Below are 12,732 nucleotides of genomic sequence, written 5' to 3'. Positions count from 1 at the left end.
CCTCGAGAGATTTGAAGCGAATTACTCAGCTGCCTAACAGTATGCAATGGAATTTGTTGTTTCAAAGACCAACGAATTTATTGGGAAATATTTGAACCTAATTGTTTTATACTGTTTATAATTGTTTGTACAGTTTTCGCCTCTTAAACTGTTCTCTTCGGATATCAATGCAAAGGCTGGAAAGGAAAATTTGCTTTGAACACTGGCTTGGCAAAGTTCTGTGAGCATTTTAAGTTTTCAATTTAATTCGAACGTGACAGATGCTCCTCGGAGTTTGGGCGACTTTATCGACTATATCTTAAGCACTTGTGCACGGCATCAATATTTCATGGGGCCTCTCCAGTCGTTTCCAGACTTAATTTAAGAGTATGGTTGAATTTCCTGCTCTCCGTTCCCTCTGCTCGTTTCCTTTGTCGGAAAAATATTTGTCGAAAAGCGAGCTACGAAATATTTATGCAAGGCTGCCCCGTATTCCTATCTCCTTTTTTGCATCTCTTTCTCTCTGCATCGCCTCTCGCTTCCACACTCACACACACACACACACACGGACAAGTCGGGCATCCTGCACGTACCGCAATTGCAGAGAGCTAACGGTAAACAAAGCGAGCAAAGAAAACAGCCCAAAAGCAGGCTAGGAGGGAGGAGAGAGACAGGAAGAGAGGCAGCGAGGAGGGAAAAGGACGAGGAATTATTGCCCCAGCTGATGAAAAAGGAAATGACCACAAATTGACGTGGGAATGTGTGAGTGTGCGAGTGTGTGTGTGTGTGCGGCCACGTGCATGTATATGGGTTATTTAACGTATTTAATTTCCCTCTTCCTTTCCTTGCACCCGCACAGGGGCAGGGCCAGGACACGATTTCGCAGGACCATTCCTTGGACTCGGATCTCCTCTGCGCCCAAGACGTGCCGAAATTCCACAGCTACCCATTGGATACTCCGTCTCGGGTATAGTATTTCCAGGTCAAGCACTTTTTCTCCCTACTGTATTCCCCACATCTCCTAGACATTTTCAGTCTGCTCCAATTCGACCCGCATTTTAATATGAATTCAATAAGCAAAGCACTTTTTTTTTTTTTTTTTTTTTTTTTTTAATTAACATCTTTATTTAATATAATCCAGGAACAGATCTAATTAAAGCCTTTAACCTAAATGTTTTCTTAAGTAAATAATCTCTTAATTATAAATTATAATTAGTTTTCAACTTGGTATATAGGAGTAGATCAAATTACGACTAGTTTCAAGTAAATAATATATTCATATTAGTCTCTTAGGAGCAGCCCAAAATGTCTTCTTTTGAGCCTGCGAATTGGGATAGCCCCCTGTAATCTCCGGGAAAAGCACTTTAAATTCTTTAAAAACAAAAACGTAGTCGCCTAAAAGTAGGCAAAAAACTGTACTAAGCCTATTATATACGAAATTCTTGTTAAAAAGCTTATATGCCCAAAACTATGCAATAAAATGTGCTTTGCGAAATTTCTGGTGTTTTGAAACATATAAAAATGGTTTTTGGCAGAAAATGGTTAGTATCTTAATCCATATATTTAAGATTCTTTTTAAAATATAAATATGAAATATAAAAGGAATAAATAAAAAACCAATAGAGTAGAAAGCTAACCAAAACGCTTTTAAAACAACTATACATTCGAATGTTGTACATTTTGATTACACCACATATAAGAATAACAAAATAATTTCGATTCATCAAATTTGTTCAATAGGCCTCTGGGAATTGCAATTACCAGTTATGGGAAAAATCAGTTTGCTTACTTTGCGAAGTGGTGAACGAAATGAGTAACGAACCGCTGAACAAAACCGAAATGCCTCGGGCAACTTTTCACCTCTTCCGCTCCCCGGGTTTTCTCTACCCGGTTTTTGTTTTTCCTGCTGTTTTCCCTTTGCTGCGTGTGTGTTCGCCTGTTAGAAAATAATTAAAACTTTTCGTGATTTCGTGCCAGTGTAGCTGCGATTTTTCTCAATTTAAAATGAATTCTAGCGGCAGCAGCGAAGGCAGCAACAAACTGCTGAATGTCTGCAGCTGCTGCCATGTTGCACTCGCCTCCGCGTGTGTGTGTGCGTGGCAAGGACCAAGTTTACAATCCGTAAACCAAAACCTAAGCCTTAACCATTCGCACTCCCCCACCGCCGCCCAGTTTTTGATTAGTTATTGTTGCACACGTGGGCTTGCAGCGACCAAGAGCCGAAAATCCACCCACCTGCCACCCAGAATTTCCACTCACCTGCCGCAACTTTTCACAGTATTCGTGCAGCTTTTGATTAGCGGCAATTTTATTCGGTTTTTACTTAGTTGCGTTTTTTAGCACTTCCTCCCCTTGTGACGCCCCCACTTCCTCGGCTCTTCCACCTGTTGACTTCGCACCGGGATGGTTTTATCGATTGTGCGTGAAAAACTGGAAAAGCCCAGGGGCCCTTCGATTCGGCTACTAATCATAGGGAAGTCCATTTCAGCGTTAAGAAATAAGGCTTGGAAGTGAGTTCTAGTTCATCTTAAAAACACATTAAGAGGAATATACTCGTATAATATTTCCTTTTCCGAGAGCTTGGTAACGTAATTGTATCCTTGAGGCACTTTCGCTTCAAGTTCAATGGATTCAAAATACTTGTTCAAGTTCAGAATTGTAAATGAGGTTTTTACCGCAGATTTTCTTTGGAAACGGAAATGGAATATGGAATCGATTTTGGTTCTCCGACTACCGCCAACCGATTGCCAAAAGTTGGCGATTATTTTGGTTGGTTTTCAATTTGTTAACGATTTACGATGTTACGATGTGATGTCGCCTCTCCCCCTGGTATTTTACGGCATTTTCAATGCCATAGGACGGAAAGTGGGGGGAATCGGGGCGGGAAAAGGGCGGGCCGGGTCTTATGCTGCTGCTTATCGATGGACACGCGCGTACTATAAAATGTCTTGAATATGGCCCGATGATGACAGGGCCAAAGTTGCGTGGGCACTGGGAGAAAAGTACTGCGAATATTGGAAAGCAATCCTAAGCAATTACATCTTTAAATCGTCATTATAACTTTTATAAAAACTATAACTAGCACTACAAAATAAAATAAATCTCTTTATTACATTTATTCGGACATTAACAAAACAAAAAAATAAAATAAATTCAAAATATTGATGGTATTAAAAAAAAACATTACTCATCCGCCATGTTGGTTGTTAAGTGAGGTTATATTAAAGTTAATAAAATCTCTAAATATTTATTGCTTAGTTATTTGCTAGAATACTTTAAATACTTTTATTCGAATACTAACAGAAAAAAAAAAACAAATAAATTTAAAGTATTGATAGTATTACAAAAATTCATTACTCATCCGCCATGTTGGCTTTAAAGTGAGGTTATGTTTAAGTTAAAAAAATCTGTACATATTTGTTGCTTATTTATTGGATAGAAAATCTTTTCTTGAACAAAATGTGAGCATAGAAAAAAAATTAAATATATTTACACTAATCAAATTTAAAAATCATCCATTACCCATCCGCCATGTTGGCTGTAAAGTAGGGTTATGTATAGGTTAAGGACCACATATAAAGTACATCTTCATTGCCTAGATAACCGGTTAAAATCACCACTATATAGACCCTATTTCTCGCTGTGCATCCTGGTATCCAGAGATATCTGTGCCTTGTCCTTCGCCATTATTTGTTCCCTTCGCCAGAGTACATGCGTTATCGAGGGAAGTGGGCCACGAGCTTGTCCATAAATTAATCGATTCCAATGGCCAGAGATCTCAGCCAGCATGGAAGGGTATCGCAAGGTCATCGCCAGCTTAGCCTGGTTTTCATTTCGCTCGATTTCGTTCAGTTTCGCTTCGTGTTTTGTGTTAGTTTTGATTTTTTACTTTGCCCCTGTTTTGTTGCTCTTGATTCGCTGGGTGTGTCGTTGAACTAAACTCCTCTATAAATATCAGCGGCGATTTATCGCATGTCTGTCCCACTGTCCCATCCACGAATATATATCTCATGTGCCGCTGTGTGCGTCCCTGCGTGGGCCCATAAAACACATGCTAGAAACAGAAGCGTCCACTTTTGATCGCTTCTAGGCCCATTTCCAATTGATTTCGTTTCGTTTCTCTGCCAATTTGTTGGGGCGACAGAGAGAGGCAGGGTTCTTGAATTAATAGTCCGATTTTCCAAGAACTATTTGGCCTTATTGAATGGCTATTCGTGCTTCTGGTTACCCTTGAATTCGAAAATATTGGAAGTTGTTACCTCATAATAAAGCAAATATACTATATTCAATGAACACATAACAATGTCCATTATGTCGTTTAAAGGCTATTAAATAAATCCTTAAAAAATAATAAAATCTGTGTGTTCTATTCACCGTTTTGGAATATATTTTTATAATACAAATATTTTAAACATTCTCCCTGCGTTTTGCCTTCAATTATCACCCAAACTCCCTAATCCACTGCTAAAACTGAGCAACTAGAATATTTCAACTACCATAAAATCGAAAACTAAACCACTTTAATCCCGCAAAGTGGCTTCCAAAACGAGTGTGTCGCATAAATATTGTGAAAATGAATATCAGACACTTTTTATCTGCTCCGCCGAGCTGCGCCGCACAAACAAATTAAACTTAACAGAGTTATGTGGCCTGCACCACCGTGTTTCCATTTCAGTTGCAGGCACGTGCTTTAATTTGATTTTGCCCAATTTCATTCATATGCAACTCGCTGGGACGCACAGAGCACATAAAATAGGAGCGCAGCTGGGGGACGTTAAATATGCAACGATGCCACAGTTTAAAAACCGCACAATAAATTGTCCAATCCAGCGCCCCGGCCCCCTTCTGGAAATTCGAAATTCTAGAACCCCCCGCCGTGGGGGAAATGCGGGAATTTGTTGGCCAAAATAAAAGAGAAATGAGCAATTTTAATGAAGCCACGCTGTTTGTTGTTTTTCCGCGTACGTGTGCGGTCGCACAGACCCCACCACTGGCCCACCGTATCCCTACGACCCAATTTTCCGGGCGATCTCGTTGATTTGAAGGGGAATGAAACCGAAATAAATAGAAATAAAAGCGCAGCCAATATGCAAAATGCATGGCGAAGGCACACGTGAGTATGTGAGTGTGTCAGGGTAAAAATAGAAAAAATAAACCCAAAAAAACGCAACCAGGCGGCACATGCGAAATGCAACAGCAACAAGGCAACAACACAACGGCCATAAAACGAAAATAAAACTTACATAAATTTAGAAGTCTTGGCGGGCAGCCGTGGATATGTCGTTTGTCGCACTGCTCCCAAAACGCACTTTATTTTTGGAAAAACGAAAAGCCAAAAAAAGGCGAAACGGCAACAACAAATGACGCAGCAACAGGCAAATCTGTTTTATTTCACACGCCAACGAATGCGCCAAACAAAAGCTGCCCAACCGCAGTGTGACCAGCGGCCTGTGTGCAGCAAAACAGTGTTACCAGATTGCTGTATTAGAAGCATTGCCTGTGAAGTACGTGTTTTCCTCTCTGGTGAAACATTTTAAATGTTTTACCAAGGACTAAAGACCAATAAGATGGTGAAAATATGGAAAACCCACTATAAGCCATAAGTCCTTTTGCTCGATAGCCTTGCAATCGATAGCTGCATCAGAGTTGCAAAGCAGCTTAGGCCATTCCCGTTATGCGGCTGGAAAATCAACTCTGGACAGCAGCTGCAAAGTTTCTATTCGAATTGGGGCAAAGCATATAAAAACAATAAAAACGAAAAACAATCCAACGAAAAAAGAGGCAGTCGGCGGCTTAAATTATGTGGAGCTGCAATGGACCGGGAGTTGGTAGGAAAAACAACCGAAAAGAGGGAAAACAAGCAGCAGCAACAAGAGTTTTAGGCAGATACACTTTGAAAAAGTTTTATTTGGTATTAAAATTGATGATATCAGAAGGAAACTTAAATAAAAGCGCAGGTATAAGCCTAGAGTCATATATATCAAAGTGTAAAGTGTAAAGTATAAAAAAAGGACTTAGAACAACAGATTACAATTTCAACATTTAAGAATCTCTATTTCTCAAATTCAAGAAGTAAGGAAAATGTCTATGATATATTCCAAAAAAATCGAGTGAAATATATAAAAATGATGTACCAATCTATACAAAACTTAAGTATAGAAGGAAAATGTAACATTTATGCAATTCAAGCATTTATTCTTCTCAAATTCAAGAAGAGAAGAGAAATATCTCTCAGATATTAAAAAATAATACAAATTTGGAGTGTAAAAACAATAAGCTGGTGAAGTGGGAGCTGGGGTGGGCTGGGTAATGTGGAGGAGCGGGGCAGGATGCCTCTGGTGAGTCGTAAAATTGCGCAAACAGGACTCTCGCCCCGCTCCTTTCGTCCTGCTGGCATTGTTTAGAGCGAGTGCGAGCGGGAGGGCAGATGGACACAAGAAGCTGGCCAAATTAAATACAGCAATTTCGCAAAACGAATGGCACGCGCAAAGCAACAGCGAATAATAATATGAAGGAAGTGCGTCAAGGAGCGGGCGGAAGTGGGCCGGAGTGGGTGGTGGTGAGGTGGGGTGGCCACTGGACCGACCTTGGATGTTCTGGAGCGTACGCATATTTTTCTTGCCTTCTTTTGTTTGCCTTTTTTCGGTTTAGTTGGGGTTCCTTTTTTCGGGAGGGGGACTCCCGCAAACATTTCTAAAGCTTCTGTTGCAATTTTCGGTTTCTTCGCGGACTGCAGAAGAGCTAGAATAGGTGCCCAAAATATTTGCACACAAAGAGAAGGCCGTAAACCATGAGTTGTCACTACACTGACCATAAATAAAGTACAGAGTTTTATTTATTAAAAGTTTAATACAATTTATGGCAAATTCTCATGAAAATTATTTAATTAGAAAAGAATTTACTCTAAAAATACCCTTTGTGTTTTCTTCTTTTTAAAACTACTTTACTCCCAGAGTAGCGATATACTCCATATGTAAGTCCCTTTCTAAAAACTAAGAATCGCAGGGACTCTGGCTAAACTGGGCACAAAATGTTTATGAGCACTTTAGCTGGGCCACGGTCCCCGAAAGGAGACCAAGGAGTCCATGGTCCATAGACCAAAGTCCGCAGTTCTCCGCCGGATTCCCCACCCGGCCATCAGCGGCATCATTCACATTTACGAGCCAGCGGAGGCTGTTGCTTCCATTCAACATTCAGCAAGCATTGGCAAGAAAAATAGGGATGTGGGATACGGAATGTGGTTGTGGGAGGCCGGTCCACTGGTCGCTTCCCAATTGGCGGCAGGTTGGCCTCTGGCCAAGCCAAGCTTTTCCTCATTTCCCACCGCCAGCCCCTGGCATTTCCCCTCGTTGATTATTGTCAATGATTTGCTTTTGGACCCATAAAATGCGGTCAAATTGAATTATTTTTCGCAATTATGTGTCACAGAAGAAGGATGCCAAAGATACTTTAAGTTTTAAAGATATTTTCCACTGAGTGCTTAATCCATTGTCCAATAGTTGTTGAGAGGAATTGAAAACGGGAAGGGTAGTTAAGAAAAATATCTGATTTATTTTTGGCAGGACACTTAAAATCAAAAGAGATTTTTGTGACACTTTAAAATACTTTGAAAAATGTTTAAACCAACGTTTTTTGTTATTGTGTGCCTATAAGTATGGAGTAGTCGTCTTTCTAAATAAATGCATTCGAATTCTTAGTTTAAAATATATTGTTGCATACTTTCAGACACCTAAAAATGCAATAACAGGGTTTTCAAAACTCTGGTGATTTCTACCCTTGCTTTAACTAAAGTTTGATATTCTTTGAAATCATTACAAGCAGTTGAACTCACCTTAATGCTTTCCCCTGGCTGGCTGAGCTGGTAGTTATGCTTTGAATATGTGTTGTATTATTATTGAATCGTAGATTGCTATTGATATTTGCTTGCGATTAGAACTAGATCTATTAACATCCGTAGTTGGCTTCGATAATGCTGGGGGCGCAGGACAGAGGGCGGGGAAGAGCGAGAATGGCTGCGATTCGAGTCCCACTCGCGGTGCACAGTGTAGGCCAGCGAGAATGGTTCTGCGCCTGGAACTGGAACTGCCCTCGACCGCAACACTCAGTCCTCATTTATCCCGCATATTTGCATATTTTATCTCGATTCCTTAGTTAGTTTTCAGAACTTCAACTTTTCGTTGGGGGCGGGGGTTGGAGAAAAAAAACAAAAAAATAAAGATAGATATATCTGGCCAACTGCTCGCACACCAAGACACAGACACAGACACAGGAGCGGGCACACACGTACACGAAAGCGGAAACGGAAGTGGTAGGACAGCACTCGCGAAACCGAAAGCGAAATCGAAAAAACGAAAACCTCAACGAAACGAAGCGACTTTTCTCGATTATTTGCCGATTACTTGGGCGATTTGAATGGCTTTCTTCCAGGGCATTGTTCCTCGGTTGCGGATGCGAGTGCGAGTGCGAGAGCGATGTGCCTCCTGCCTTCGGGAGCCGGGATCTCGTTAATTTGGCTTATTTGCCACCGTTGTTGCTTCCTCGATGGCCCATCCGAAACCACCATCATCATCAGCACCATCGCCACCGGCCACTTGGACATTTCCAGCTCATTTGGCGCTGTATTAGGGGTGTGATTCGTGTCGTTTTCCGCCTGCAATCGTGGCCAAGCGAGGAGGAGAAAAGGAAACGGAAATTCTTTTATGGCTTTTCAATAAATTTGCAACAAATTATGGTCGTTGGTTGTGCGAGTGTGCGTGGGTGAGTGTGCGTGGGTGATGGATGAAGTGTTTGCACAAACGCCGATGGGATTGGGGTTGGCCAAATAAACCTAGTTTGCAGGCCTGCTCTTCCGCCTCTCCCTTCTTTTTCCCAACCGGGTACAGTGCGTTTCAGGACTTTAAAGTGGGCTATCGATCGAGTGCAGTTGCGCTAATGAGGTCGCCCACTTCATGCAGTAATCAAATGATAACTGGCGTTAATCAAGAGGCTTCACTGGGACTTGAGGTTGAATTAGGTCGGTCTGGTCCTCCTTTGTTATTATACTACTCACAAGAAAAGGGTCTTTAAATTGGGAAATAATGTATGTCTAAGCTTATAAGATAAGCTCATTATAAATGTTTATTAAGAGTGTTTCTTTGTGCCCAAAAGTATGCAGTATACCTCTTTCTGAATAAATTCATTCTAATCGTTAGTTTAAAACATATTGTTGCATACTTTTAGACACCTACAAAAGACAAATAATAGTGATTTTAAAGTCCTAGTCATTTGTATCATTGTTAGAAGCAACAGAACGCACTCTTTTTCAGAACTATAAAACCTTTTTCAGATCTGTACACCTTTAGGTAAAACTTTTCTTAGATCTAATCCTTTTGATTATTAATATTCCCATAGATAAACTTCATATACAACTAGTAACAATGTTTCAGAACCCTTCAAGGAAATTAATTAAATTCAGTAAGCCCAAGATCAAATAGGAAATCCGGAATTTCCGCAATCTTGTAAGGTTCTTGGCCTGTTCTTTGTGCCGGGCAGGCCTGATGATATATGACTCCGCGGCCCGATTCGAGCCAACTTTCGCAACCTGATTTATTTGGCTTAAAGCTTAAAAAGGCAAGTACCTTGGAATATTACCTTATCTTCCATCCTTTCGCATATTGGCTTACCAACCACCGTCTTGGGACCCCTTTCCCCCCTTTCTGTCCATCCACCTTCATTTTGTTGATGTTCTCCGCAAGGCTTTTTAAACTTGTCATACATTTTGATAAAGAATCCGCCTTGTTCCCTCGAGGGTCTGAGATGCTGTCAGCACCGCCTGCTTCCACCCCCTCTCGAGCCCCCTTTACCGATTTCCTCTCACCTGGCCCTGCCACCACCCCCTTGCGGCCCCTTCTTGGGAAGCCTTCCCTGACTTTTCCGCTTCTCAGCTCCAATGCTGACGGGGCGTGCAAAATTTTGCACATTTAGGGGGTTCAGTTGGGGGCGAGAGAGCGTGGAGAGTGCTGTCTCTTTCCTGCGGCTATTGCCTTCTCTTTCGCCGGGTCTTTAACCAAATTCGCATTCTTCGCAATTTAAGTGAATTCCTGTGCTCCGGCAGCCCGCAGGCCAAAATGCTCCGCGAGTTGACTTTGTCTTTTGTAGTTTTATTTCATTTCATTTCAGTTCGTTTCGCCTCGCTAATGGCGGAGAGTTGCCCTAATGCAGAGAGAGAAAAGGGGGAAGCCTAGCTTGGGACTTAAGCGTCTCAAAAAAGCGTCGTTGTTCATGAAGTATACAAATTTTCCTTTGAAAGTTTATTAAAAACTAATGGAATTTATTTTTTTGGGACAATACTAGTCTTTAAAAGTAATAACTTACAAATTAAAGCACATTTCATCCTAAATCTAAAGTCTTTAAAAGGTCTATCCCTCACTACTTTATTCTTATTTTTTTTGTTTAATAAAACTATAGAGATAATAATCGTAATTTCTTTGCAGAGTTATTCAAAAACCCTTGGAATTAATGGAAATTTCTTTCTAAACATTATTATACCTTATTTAAAAAAAAATCCTCCGCTGATTTGGGTTTAGAAAGATCTAAGACCACCCGTGCATTAAAGATGGCATTGAAATGGAGTATATTTTTATCTGTGCACTGGAGGCGTGGAAATAAGGCTGGGCGTGGGGCGGTGGGCGGTACTGCAGCCGCCCACCCAAACTGCAGGGGCCGAAGGTTTGGGGGAGAGTTGAACTTTCCCCTGGCTTCTTCGCCTAACCTGGCTTCTTGCATCTCTCCGCATTTGTTTGTTAATTTCCACCTTATTTTTTGATGGGCTGTTTCATTAAACCCTTGAAGGGGCGGCAGTGTTTTAGGGAAAACCGGGCCCACTTGACTGATGCCCCACGCACACACACATGAGCACGGGGAAAATGTTCAAGGACATTTCCAATGGCGGTGCGCAAAAGGGAAAATATTCCCACCCAATGGATCGCCAGAAAACATCGCACACACATCTGAGAACCATTAAAGAACAAATTATACGAGATATATCAGGGGGAAAAAAGCCAAAATTATGTATTACAGCCGACCTGCAGTGTTATGAATATGAAAATCGCTTTTAACGATGCGACGCGACGCGCAAAATATACACGGAGACTCGAAAAAAAAGGAAAACAAGCTGAACTAAAAAAACTTGCGATTTTTTGGCTTAGTATTTACGTCACAACAGTTTGATGATTCTTTAAATGTTAATGAAAATAGAGGCAGGGGTGAATGGGCCATAGTGATCGAGGGGCCGAGGGCACCTACCTCCAAGAGTAAGCTGGCTGGTGAAGGGATTTTTGGTTTTGCAGAAGTTAGAGAGAGATTTGCAAGATTTCAAGTAATATTTTTCGCGTCGCGAGCACTGGAAAAAAATGTAAAAAAAATAGCAGAATTCGTAGGAGGCTGCGACGGTTCTGGCGGATTTTGGTGTATTTTTTGGCGACGGTTTCAACCACGACGACGGTCTACTAACACGGCTCAGGGGGCGGCTCAGTGGTCGTTCGGTCTTCCGGCTGCTGTGGCAGTTGTTGCTAGTGTTGCTGCTGCTGCTGCTGCTGCTGCTGCTGCAAGTGTTGCTGGTGTTGCAAGTGTCGCTGCTGCTGCTGTGGCTGCCACAACCTGTGCTGCTGCTGCTGCTGCTGCTGCTAGTTGCGTGTCGCGTGTCGCGGCTCTGTACATCGCGCCGTATACCCAACGACTAGGCGCTGGAGACTCTGGCGTGCGGAACCCAGAATCGCAGCGGCCCGAATATCGTCGTGTCCGAAAATCCGAACGCGCCTTTTCCGAATTCCGAAGCGAATCCCAAAAACCAAAACCGACTGCAGCCGCCGACGGCGCCGTCGCTGCGCTGCCCGCCTCGACGGCGGCGTCGCCAGAGAGATGCTTCTGCTTTCTACCTTCTGCTTTCTGCTTTCACCTTGCCTTTCCTTTCGATGTCGAAAAAGCTCTTCTCCGCAGCTTTGAAGGTCAGGCAGCAGCAGCAGCAGCAGCAGGCGGCGGGCAGGCGCAACAATCGCTACCCCTTTCTCCGCTTTCCCGCCTTCGTTTTTTTGGTTTTTTGCCGGTCCGGAAAAGTGGAAAGCCCACTGGCGGGTGGAAAGTGGGCCAGGCCAAGCCAGCGCGCAGCGACGCAACCACCGCAGCGGAATGCAGCAGATTTTCGAAATTCCACGCTTCCACACGCCAAAGCTTTTCCAGGAAAAGCTCCGCCAGGATTACGGCTAAAGCCGCTAAAATAATGTTGGCGGAAATTAAAAAAAAAACGTTTCAAAAATTAAATAAAAAGTTAAAATTGAATTGAAATTGAAATTTGTAAGCTCCACGTTTTTAAAACATTATTTTTTAGAATGCTTTGGAACTAAATTTAAGCATAGTAGGCATATAATATAAAGAGAAACCGTTTTAAAAAGGTCTTTTAAAAGTCTCATTAAATTAGTAATTGAAAGAAAATCAAAAATAATATTACAATTTAAATGTTGACAGAAAAAGTAGATTTAATAAAAATGTTTCTTCAGTTAGTTTTTCCTATGGTTTATAACTAGATACATTCTGTTTTTTAGAGGCTTTCTATACAAGCAAATGGTTTTTAAATAGGAAGAATAAAAATATCAATAAATAAACTTTGTTAGTTGGAAAATAAAATGATTAAACAAATTTGATAACTTTTTATTGAATTTTAAACATTAACGCTCAGTGGAAATCTTGGCTTTAAGTCTTAGTAAAGCTCACTTATAA

This window comes from Drosophila biarmipes, chromosome X (genome assembly GCF_025231255.1).
Source record: "Drosophila biarmipes strain raj3 chromosome X, RU_DBia_V1.1, whole genome shotgun sequence".
NCBI classification, from domain to species: Eukaryota; Metazoa; Arthropoda; class Insecta; order Diptera; family Drosophilidae; genus Drosophila; species Drosophila biarmipes.
This window is presented reverse-complemented; position numbering follows the sequence as displayed.